Source organism: Marmota monax, unplaced genomic scaffold (assembly GCF_021218885.2).
Source record: "Marmota monax isolate L192 unplaced genomic scaffold, Marmota_monax_Labrador192_F-V1.1 WCK01_AAM20220418_F8-fsc00089, whole genome shotgun sequence".
NCBI lineage: Eukaryota > Metazoa > Chordata > Mammalia > Rodentia > Sciuridae > Marmota > Marmota monax.
In genome coordinates, this window is record NW_026694744.1 from 670,945 (window position 1) to 683,350 (window position 12,406).

At 39.5% G+C, this 12,406-nt stretch overlaps 1 protein-coding gene and 1 non-coding gene across 3 annotated transcripts in view; one reads left to right on the plus strand and one right to left on the minus strand.

Annotated features, from left to right (window-relative positions):
- Positions 1–12,406, minus strand: part of Nhs (NHS actin remodeling regulator) — a 342,309-nt gene that overhangs the window by 220,446 nt on the left and 109,457 nt on the right. The gene's annotated exons all lie outside the window — the stretch shown is intronic.
- On the plus strand, positions 8,114–8,186 carry Trnaa-cgc (transfer RNA alanine (anticodon CGC)). Its single transcript has one exon. It is a non-coding gene; the product is annotated as a tRNA-Ala (tRNA).

A 12,406-nucleotide genomic window follows, 5' to 3' on the forward strand; every position in this document is an offset into this window, starting at 1 on the left:
GACCTTCCTGAGTAATTCTGCCCCTCCTAATCTTTGGAAGGAAACTTCCAAATATTTGGTGAAGAGAATGAGACATTACTGGTGTAGGAAGAAAAAGATGGATGGGCCTGAGGAAATGAATGGGCTCTTTTGATTTTTTGAGCTGACATAAGGCATCAATTTAGGGAGGTGTTTAAAAGGTTGGTCTGATATTGAACATTGAGGCTAAAAAATAAAACAATTAACTGAGCTCAATAAACTCTCCACCAAACAATTGAAAGTAGAGTCATAAACACCAGAAGCAACTCCATGTGAAAACTGCTTTCTTTGAAGGTGTGCCAAAGATTCCTAATATTCCCAAACAGACCTTCATTTTCTCATAAGGACAGTGATCATATTTTATGAACCCCAAATATGTATATTTGGTTGCTCACTGAGATGAAATGTCTGAAATTATAACTGTCCTGGAACATTCAAGACCTGTGCTTACCCCATTCACATATCTTTGTCTTCCTTTCCCCCACCTTGGCTGTGGTTTTAGGGAAATAAATTTCTGCATGTATTCCAATCTCTTTTTTGATCTCCCCAAGAAGGGCCCTAGTCTATTTCTATATCTCCATAAACCAGGAATGCAGCAGAAGTTCCTTAGAAAGCCATAACAAGACAGGTAATTTTATAACACGTTTATCATTTAATTCTCCAAATAACGTTGAAAGCAGGCATTATAATTTCCATTTTGGATTGAAACAATAGAGCCTGTGAGCCTTCAGGGGCCCACTGAAGAAGATCCCATAGCTGATAAGTGGTGGAACCAAGATTCAAATCCCGGTCTACCTAATGCAAAAGAATCCCACACTTGTCCCCATGCCATGCTGCCTCAAACTCTTGTCATCTCTCTGTTGAAGGAGGTGACAAAATCTGCAGAGACATAAAGTTCCTGTTGTGGCATCATGTAAGCTCACAGACTCCTTTCCATAGCTTCACTTAGAAAGGGAGCTGTGGTCCTAGCTGCTTATTGCTGATGCTGCTTCTTCAGAGTAGAAGTTCTAACTAGACATCTCAGGAGGAAACATGGCCAGACATTACAACAAGCAACAATAGGATCAAAGTTGGGGCATTTTTATGAATCCTTTTCTCCCCCTCTACAAGCTTCAGATGACAAATACACAATAAGATGTAATCAGAATCAAGGAAGGCAAAAGAAACCTGATCTCAGCCTAGCAAACATTCACTTCAGTCATCTGGATTCCCCAGGTTTATGGCTTAAGGAAACAATTGCATCCAATGCTCCAGTGTGTGCTGTTTGCTTTCCATGCCTCAAAGCCCCAGCTTGTGAATCATCTCTAAAAGCCCAGACTGGGAAAGGGACTGGCCTTCCTTTCCCAACTACTAGGGGATTAATTTCATCATGCCACTTATCCTGATTATCAGTTCACACATGTGCCTCAGAATGCTTCTCAACAGAAAATCAAAGTGGCTTCCAAGCACAGTAAAAGTCACAGACTCAATTCCAAAATTACAATTAAAACAGCAAAATACACTCATACTTGAAGCCAGAGAAAATCCGCATTATTAAACATAGTCCTTTCTTAGGATTCTAATCATGCTTAGTATTTGCCCATTGCATGAGGCCCATCTCCTTTCTGAGCCCTGGATGACAATGTGTGAGAACTGATGGTGTTATTATCTATTTCAAGTCCACTAGGTATCACAGAGGATAGTAGGGACAGGGTCCCTGCCCAGATCCCTTTTACCAGACTTGTGCATAAATTCCTCTAGCTGCTGTGAGTGGTAGCTGCTGGTGGCTCACAACTTCCCCCCTTCTTAGGAGAGTTACCCTTGGATGATGAGAGGCATCTTGCCTGGAAGGTAAGTTGCTTCTTTCCCATGGGTGGCTCCCAGCCATTGACTGATGGATACAGCTACAAAAGCCCTTTCCCTAAGGATCAGAGCAAAGCTAGGCTCTATCTGAGATCATGTTCCAGCTCAGCCATCTTGTTATCCACTCAGCTTCCTTCAAACCCCTGAGAGCTCTCCCCCAATAATTACATGCACTAGAATCCCTATCTCAGATGCTGTCTCTAGGGAACCTGATCCAAGACACAAAGTTAGAAATAAAGAAGCAGTAAGAGCAAAACCCCACAATAGGCACCCCACAACAGCAAGATTCCAGATACAATGCAGTTGGTAATGAGTTGTGCTTTCAAACAGGGGCAAAGTAACACCTTTATTTGCAAGTAGGGGATAGAATGAATCTGGAGGGAATGGTGAGGCAGGGGACTGGGAAATGGCAAGCAAGCCATGTTCTCTGGGTCCCCCAGTATTCTCCTAGCCCAATTTCTCCAGATAAGTCAATGAAAGAGTGCCAGGAGATACTTGGAATATCCTAGCCATCCACAGGACCCATAATTTTCTCCCCATTAATATTCAAGCCAGAGAGGACCACTGTCACAAGAGTCTACAGCCAGTGCTAAAACAGATTTAGGTCACACAGCTAGATTCCTGGATCTCCTGGCCAAGTAGATATGTAGAGTTTGCCCAGTGTTTCATTAACCTTATTGGCATGGCATTTTGTTTGCATATCTTACCCTCACCAATTACTACCCACAAAATTTTCTAAATCTATACATAAACACAGGGAGAAGAAGCCAAGTATAAGCCTTCAGTGTGTGAGTAGGTTAGAAAACCTCACTTAATTGTCCAAAGAAAGAGGACTTCGGGACAAAAAGATATTTCTACACTGCTATTGTTAGAATAAATCAAGGCTAGGATTGCTTTGACATTTCTCCACAATCACTCTGATTTCATCACTGAAGTCTGAGCTTGGCTGAATACCTTGTTTGTCCAGCTGTTCAGAGGACATTGGTCCTGTGACTGAGTAAGAAGTTGTGCTCCATTTGTGTACAATGTGTCAAAATGCATTCTACTGTCATGTATAACTAATTAGAACAAAATTTAAAAATTTTTAAAAATTTTAAAAAATCATCAAAACAATATGGCTTGTGTTATTTGCTACTCCCAAACCTAGACATCACAGATAAACACCAAATTATGCCATGAAAAGACTGAGACTATAGTAAGTAGAGTGCATAGCAAGAACCTCTTGACTGAAAAGCCCTGAATTGCAAAATAATGTGCTATTGTATTTTCAACAATAATCATGTGCAAATCTAATGTTTCATTTGATAACAATCAGCTCAAAAGGTAGAGGTAATGCAGTTTTACAAGCTTTTGTGATGTTTAAAGATTCTGTATTTAATTTATTTTCTGATACAAAGTCTAATCTGGGACAGAAAAGATCCATTCTTTATAGGACATATCAGGGCACATACAGGATTGCCTGGAGCCCTTAGTTTGGGCAATGATTTAGCAGATAAAACTACACATGACATACATATTTTCTCTACACTAGAAGAAGCTATAAATTTTCATAAAAAGTTCCATGTCAATGCTAATACTTTACAAAAGCACTTTAAAATAACTAAGGAACAAGCTAGACAAATAATAAAACAATGTCAAAATTGTGTGACCTTTTTACCACAAGTTAATCTTGGAGTCAATCCTAGAGGATTGATACCTAACCATATTTGGCAGATGGACGTCACACACTTGCCAGAATTTGGAAAATTAAAATATTTGCATGTTACAGTTGATACTTCTTCTGGATTTTTGATGGGCTCCCTTCATGCCGGAGAAAAAACTAAAGATGTTATAGCTCATTGCTTACAAAATTTTGCCACTGTGGGTGTTCCAAAACAGTTAAAAACAGATAATGCCCCTGGTTATACTTCTACCTCTTTTAAACAATTTTGCTCAACATTTGGCATTACTCATATAACAGGAATCCCATACAATCCACAGGGACAAGGCATAGTTGAAAGAGCTCATCAAACTATTAAAATGTACTTATTAAAGCAAAAAGAAGGAATTGGGAAGGGGTATATATTCCCCAAAGATAAACTTAAAATAACCCTTTTTACTCTAAACTTTTTAAATTTGGATTCATCAGGACTTAGTGCTGCGGAAAGGCGTATGTGTCCAAAAAATGTACATAAGCCCAAGGTACTTTGGAAGGATATTCTAACAGGACAATGGAAAGGTACCTGACCCAGTAATTGTCTGGAGTCGGGGCTGTTTGTGTGTTTCCACAGGGAGAACAGCAGCCGATTTGGATTCCAGAGAGATTAACCAAGGTCCTGACCCAGTGATTGTCTGGAGATCGGGGGTCTGTTTATGTGTTTCCACAGGGAGAACAGCAGCCGATTTGGATTCCAGAAAGATTAACTAAAGCGATTTCTACAGACCAAAAAGAAGATGATTTGGCTCAAATCCATAACAACTGATATCCAAAACTCCAGTTTGGCTATTCTTACATCTGCAACAGAACCAGGATGCTTTTTTCAATATCTATTTTATTATTGCCCTTTGCCATATCATGAAGTTCTATTTTGTTTTTTGAGCTCATACAGACCTAGGTTAATGTTTTGCTGATCAGTTCTATTTTTTGACTATAGAGTTTTTAAACATTGCAATGGAGATTTCACCTGTAAAAAGTTATAAGGCCTTTACTATAATGTTATGTGTTGTATGTATTATATTATGTGTGCACACTTGTGTTTTGTGTTATATGTTTGAATGTACGTATGTCCATATATCATATATGATGAGCGCTCATGATAAAATGGATCCAAATATTTTTTTTCACGTGATTTATATGGTTTAATTTAAATTGGGTAAACAACTGTTGAGGATTGTTTTAATATGTAAACAAAAAAGAAGGTTAACAGATCTGTTTGTTTACTTTCACCTTTCCTTTTCATTATATTTAATAATTCTCTTAAAGATAATGTAAATTGTTAAGAAAATTGTTTTCTTTTAGTGCCTTCTGGAATGTTACATAATTTTTTCTTTAGCCATTATTGCCAGAATTCCTATCTTCATCCCAGTGCCGGTGAAGACAATGTAAATTGTTAAGAAAATTGTTTTCTTTTAGTGCCTTCTGGAATGTTACATAATTTTTTTCTTTAGCCATTATTGCCAGAATTCCTATCTTCATCCCAGTGCTGGTGAAGTCAAAGATAAAACCAATCTACAGCTTCTACAATAGCCATCACTGAACTGCTTGCAGAACTTGCCTGGACACATTGTGAGCTCACCTGTATGCATTGTGAACTATCTGTTGGTTCAGCGACTTGTGGTAGTGTTGGGGTATTTTTGCTGATGATGTCATTGGTGGTACAATTTTTCCAAAAGGAGCCGTCAATTGGCTTGGTGTATCTTCCTCCCTTCTGCTTGTCATGATCGTCCAGCTAAAATTTGGGGGCCAACAGAGGTGAGGCAAAGAACCTCACCCCCCCGCTGGTACAAAGACCTCTCCACAGGTGTGGCTGTATACTGGACCAGTAGTCAGTGACGGGTAAGATCCAATTGCAGTGGTACCAACCTAAGGACCATATGTACTATTGGACAACCTAAGGCAGGCACGGTCCCTAAGCCACATGCTTGTTGTTTAAACAGAGAGGGGGAGATGTTGAGAGCCACAGCCAAAGGGGCCCCAGCAAACTTCCAGCTGCCAGCAAACTTCCAGCTGCCGGCTGATGATTGGCTCACAGCAGCCCCAGCAACATCTAGCTGATTGGCTCCTCGGCCCCAGCAACATCTAGCTGATTGGCTCCTCTGCGGTGATGCTCATTGGGCTGTTTCCCTGCCCTTTCAGACCACGGAGCTGCTCATTGTGGGACTTTTTTGGCTCTGCCCAAGTGACCCAGCCAATCGGCCTCAAGAGCAGGAGGATTGTGGGAGGTGGAGAGAAGCTTGTGGGGAGAGAGAGGCTTGTGGAAAGCCGGTGGTGGCAGTTGAGGCTCTGAGGGTTTTTCCTGAGAGGCTGTTTTGTTTGGCATGTGTGGTTCTAAAAATAAAGTTAGTTTCTTTTGACAAGTGGCTCCTGATTGTGCCCAGCCAGACTGTGGCAATTGTATGCCCCAAGCTTTGAGTTATCCCTTGTGAGAATAGTCCCCATTACTCTGTGACCTTAGGGAGAGGCAATATTTTATCATAGGATGAATCAGATGGAGGCAGGTGTGGGAGGTCATCAAAGGACTATCTCTCTGCCTTCTTTAAAATCCCTGTGGGGACAAGATCAACCAGTTCAATGAGGTAGAGTTTCTACTGCAAAGACCACATTGGAGAATAATTTGACAATACCTAAAAAGCTGAAGAGGAACAAATATTTTGATCCAGAAACTTCATTTCTAATTTTATACCCTAAACAATAGTTATCAATGCTGGCTGTACATTGGAATTATCTGTATATTGGAGAGCTTTAAAAAAATCACTGGCTCCCACCTCCAGTGATTCTGATTTAATTGGGCTGGATGTTGCCTGGCGGTGGGACTTTTCAAAGGTCCCTAGCCAATTCTGATGTGTAGAAAAGATTAAGATCCTCCCCTAAAGACCTTTCTTGCCCATATGCCATAAGGACATTTGACATAATTGTGGCAGCGTTGTTTGTAGGAGCAAGAAATTGGAGGTAACATAAATATCCCTCAATAGGAGAGTGCATAATAATTGTACTATATTCATGTAATAACATTCCCCAGGAAAGTTAGAGATAAATACAGTAAAACCCTGAGTATCAATACATTTCAGACATAGAGTTACAGAATGATACATATAGTGTTATATTCATGCAAAGTTCAATACTTTTAAAATATATACATATATAGTGATGATAGTAAAACATGGTGAGGAGTGATAGATACAAAAATTATAATAATAATTAACTTTGGGGAGACAGGGTATAATCGGATTAGGCAGGAAAAATTGGGGCTTTGGATTCTAATCATAACATTTCATTTCTTTGAACAAATATGAAGCAGGCATGGGAGAAATGTTATCTTTGGTAGAAGTGAATGATGGATACATTATGTTATTTTCTATTTCAAAGCTTGCACAATAAATATTTGAAGTTATAGAACATAAAAGTGATCAAGTAGATAAAATGACTCAACATATGCATAAGGCCCAAATTCATCATAAACAGAGAGCAGACATAGCAACTCCTTAAAAGAAACCAAATAAAACCTTGAAGAACTTTCACTACTTAGCCTTTATTAAGACCCCAGGAAAAAGCTCCAAAGCATTAGCTGCATACTATCAAATGCTGCTGGGAGTATTTAAAAGGAAAAAGCACCTGTCAAAAGAAATGAACAGGCTACTGTATACTTTGCATGTTCCCATCCATTCAGTGAATAGTTCTTTTTTGAAAACCTATTGTACACCAGTACTGAATGAGGTGTAGGATTTCTCTTTTATCTCTTCCCAATCATGAACCTAAATGACCATGAGTTTTCTTTTTCATTGGTACCGTTTGCAAAACTGTGCTATGAACCACAGAAATGATTTTTCTTATGCCAGGGTTTTCCCATTTTGGTTTAAGGGCATCAGATGTCTCCAATTATCTACATGGAGGGCTGTGGAATGAATAAAAACAAACAAACAAAGAAACAAAGTCCTGCAAACAAACTTACCTCTAAGAGAGAAATTATATATATATATATATATATATATATATATATATATATATATACACACACACACACATACATATATATAGACACATATTTATTTATAAATATATATATATATATATTTATATACACACATATGTGTGTGTATATATTTATGGAAAATGGAATCCTGAGAATGGAGGGAGGGCAGTGAGCAGAGGGAGACAACAATCCTGCAAAATCCATCAAATCAGGAGAGGGTTTCACAAAATTACAAAGATTTAACTTACTATTTTAATCAGCTCTGATTAAGGATAGTAACCAGAAGAAGAACGGATGGTGTATGCCAGTCCTTTGGGTCTATCAGCTTGTTGCCAAACCAGTTCTCCTGGTGAGGCCTTTGGCAGCACTCTTTTTGACATCTGCTTGCCAAGATATTCATTGACACAGTCCTTTGTTAAGTCATTGGAGCTTTGGTCTCTGTGACCCAAAAGCAACAAAAGTTTCTGTCTGGGGCTCAAATGCATAACTGGACAAATCTAAACCACTTTCTCTCACATTTGCAAACTTCCAAGCACCTCTATTTTTGGTCCTGAAAAGTGATCAAAAATGGATTGCTGTTGGGCTGGGGTTGTGGCTCAGTGGTAGAGCGCTTGCCTCGCATGCGTGAGGCCCTGAGTTCGATCCTCAGCACCATATTAAAAATATAAATAAATATAAAGACATTGTATCCACCTACAACTTAAAAAGTTTTTAAAAAATGGACTTCTGGATTGGGGATGTGGCTCAGTGGTAGAGTGCTTGCCTAGCATGTTCAAGGTCCTGAGTTTGATTCCCAGCACCCCCAAAATAAAAAATGCAAGTTAAAAAGGAATTTGAAAAACAGATTGCTGCCAAACCTATTTGAGGGATGGAGGCATATAAGAGGAACAAGACAGCAAAGAACCAGGTGAAACCAGGGATCTTTGGAGAAGCAGAACATGAGGGCATAAACCTAGTTCTGGGAGCATAGTGTACTCATACCTAGAAATAAAAGCTGCTGTACTGCTCGGAGCCTGCTTTCCCCAGATGCATTCCTCACCTCCCCTTGCTCTGCTTGCTCTGCTCATCCTGGTGGGCTGCATTTTCTGGGTCCACTGGCTTCCAGTTAGGATCAGCCAATGGGAAGAACAGAGAGGAGACTGGAGGGCAGGAGGAGGTGACAAGTTAGGATATTTCCTCTCTTCACTCATAGCCCGTGACCATGTCTCACCTGTCAGGTTCCAACTCCCACTCTGCTGGCTCGCCACTGTTCCAGTCTTTGTAGCATGCCTCAGTCCTCAGGTTCTGGTAGCAATGCTCCTTCCCTCTTTCTCTCCAACTTAAATGTAGTAGTAGCATTCTGCCATGACTTAATCCTGGGTTACTTTAGCATTCTTTATTTGCCTTCCTATCTCTTCTTTCCTCAGTGTAACCAATTACTTGTACTAAAGTCTCTCTGTGAGAAATATATAGTGGTTCGTTCCATTTTACTGTTAGATGCCAAATGGTACAGACACTTTGAAGCAGCTGTGTCCCAATGGGTTTACAATTGGCTTATGTGTTATTTTTGATTAATATATGCCACTAGACACTTGATTTTTAGTCAGAAGACCTGAGCTTATATCTTTGCTCTGATACTGTCCAGGATTGGATATTTCTATAAATTCTCTAAGCCTAAATTTTCTGTTTTAATTAATGATGTCTACTTTAATGGATTTCTAAGAAGTTTAAATGAACTGATGATGCATATAAGAGATTCCAGGAGGACTAGGGTTGTGGCTCAGTGGTAGAGCGCTTGTCTAGCATGTGTGAGGCACTGAGTTCAATTCTCAGCAGCACATAAAAATAAATGAATAAAATAAAGGTCCATCAACAACTAAAAATATATACATAAATAACTTAAAAAGAGAACCTGTATATCTGTAGAATACTAAACAAATCTAAGCAAGTATAACCTAACAATAATATTATCATTACTAAGTTTTGATCTATGGGTAACATTTTTATAAAATGGTTCATTTGATAAATACAAAATGTTTGCTTTTTCCTATCCACTCATCTCTAAAGGCCATTTTTATGAGATATTTTAAAGTGAATATTTCCCTTTCTTTTATAGAATGTTTACCATGTAAATACACAGCTAGGCCAAAATAGGATTGCTAAGTTCTGTTGGAACAAGCCCCAGATAAACACAGGGTATCATGTAATGGATGTGTGAGGCAAGAATGGAAAGTGTTTGGAATGGGGCTAAGGAACATTTGCCTGGGCTATCAATATTCCCTGTAGGTATTTTTATAAACTTGGGTTCTACTTCCCTGCCTAAATCAGTTTAGAATCCCTCCAGATTAGAATAGGTAAAAGTGAGACTAGACGTAAAAATTGCTCCAAACTATCCAACTTCCTTTGAGCTGAACTGACATGAGCTCGTGGTCCATGGCACCAACAAATAGAAGTGGTTCAAGACCATCAGGACTCAACACCCAGGGCCAAAGCAGACACCTCTCCATGGGATGCAGTTTTAACAAGGAAGTTCCTCCCTTGATGGCATACCCATGCAAAAAGTTTTTTAACTTCCCCTACAAGTCTTCTGAAATGACATCAGAATGAAAAAGCCTTTTATTCTATAATCAAGGACCCCAAATTCTTGGGTAATTGACTGCTATGCATTACTGATCTTGGCTATTTACCTACGGACAGGATCTTAGACTAGAGGATGTATGATGCCTACTGAGAAGAAGGGTGTCCCAAAAAAGGGGCAAGGATACAGAAGCAAGGGGTTAGTGGCACCAAAGCGGAGCTCATGCTTCACAATATTGCCAAGTATTCTCTATGATGATGATTAAATAAGAGGGAGAAACTTTCTAGAACAAGTTTGTCGTCATAAGTCAAACTTATCAGAATTTTGGAAAGATGATCAATGTCCTTTCTCATGTTGTGGAATTAATCTAAAGTCATCTAGGACTGTTTTGTACTTCATACCAGAGCCATTGTCTCATTTAATCTTTCTATGATGTTTGGCATGTCTCATACGCCTCACTTTTCAGATGAAGAGAGAGACCCTACAAAACCAATAAATAAGCAAACTACACTTCAAACCTATGATGTCCATCTCACCAGTGAGTGCATTCCTCTGTCATGTCCTGCCCTCCTGGTTGATGAGGTCTTACAGTGCTCCTGAAATAGTTATGTGTCTACAGAATTGCCTGGAAATCTCGTTACAATGCAGATTCTGATGTAGTTGTTCTGGGGTGTAGCCCAACATTCTTCATTTCTGACAAATTTCCAGAAGATGCCAATGCTGTGGTTCAGGGACTTCATCTCTGACTCCCTAAAGCCCACAGAGAAGCTCCCATGGCTCTATCTATCATCCTAGCAGCCATCCTACTTAAACTTGGTGGATATGGAATAATCCAAATCTCAGCCCTATTACACCCCATCACAAATATCATAGCTTACCCTTTTATCATATTATCCTTATGAGGAATAATCATAACTAGCTCCATAATTATAATTGCCATTTTGAGTGGCAATAGCATACATCCCCTGTATATCTGCTTTTCTTCATTAATGTATAGCCTGCTTTTCTTCATTAATTCATCCATTCACTCATGAGAAATGTACTGAATTTACTAAGCACCAACTATATGCCAGGCACTGTGGTGGGTGCTAGGGACACAGCAGTAGACAGGCAGACAAAACCCTTTCACTAATGACATTTACATTGTGCTAGAAATACCCATAAAGGAAATGTAGAAATCAATAAATAATGCAGCATCAAATGCTTGTTGGGGAGAATATGATAGACAGTGACTGGGGATGGAAAAAGGGGTTCTCTGACCTAGATCCATACCCCTGGGACACAGACCCATGAGGAATGAAACAAAGTTCCTTTAATGGCAGCCATCAGCAATCCATAAAGATCGAATCAAGTCACAAGCAATCCATAAAGATTGAATGGCCCACTTGCTATGAACAAATCAAAGTATGGGATGAAAGGCTAAAGGGCTGAGGTTTTGCTTCAAAATAATATGGAAGGGGGAGCTGGTGAGGGTATAGATGAAACAATATTGGCTGTGAGTCAGTAATAGTCAAAGCTCACTGATGGGTACCTAGGGAAGGTTCATCATATTCTTCTGCCTACCCTATTGTATGTTTGACATTTTCTAGAATTAAAAAAAGAAACATAATTCAAGTTTATAAGTGGTTGCAACATAATTTCTACCCTCAAAGAACTTGCAAGCCAATGTGCAGTCTGATTCTAGACCAGGGATACTTAACCTAAAATTCAAGAGGTCTGAAAACCTGGAGGGGAATTTTAAATTTTATCTTTGCTCATCTCTAACCAAAATGTAGCATTTCAGTTATAAACATAGGCAACAAACCACAGTAGTATTAGCAGAACCTGTTACGCCACCACCAATGGAAATCACAGACATTTTCCTATTACAGAGAGTTTATTAGAGATATGTGGCAATATCACAAGTTTAACCCTTCAATTAGATCTTAATCATTGGTGGGAACAAGGAGCACGTACTTTACTGTATCACAAATTCATATTTTCGTTGTTGTAGGTCCTTTGTATTTCTACATGTTTGATTGTGTACATTTTTAAACCTGAATGAGAAGAATTGTTTCACCAGCCTGCCCCAAGGTCCACAGCATAGAAAGGGTTAGGAATGCCAGCTTCAATTTCCTGCTTTAGGTCAGGTTTCCAGGACATAAAGTGACTGTACTCCTCCATCACCTGCCTGGGCAACACTGCCACGCCCCTGTGCAGCCCACAGGGAGCCTCCCTGCCTGTAGTGGCAGGAAATCTGCTATCACCCTGCCTCCCCAAATGTGGATCCTTCAACCCTCAGGCCCAATGTCATCTAGACTGGAGCCTTCAAATTGGAAGA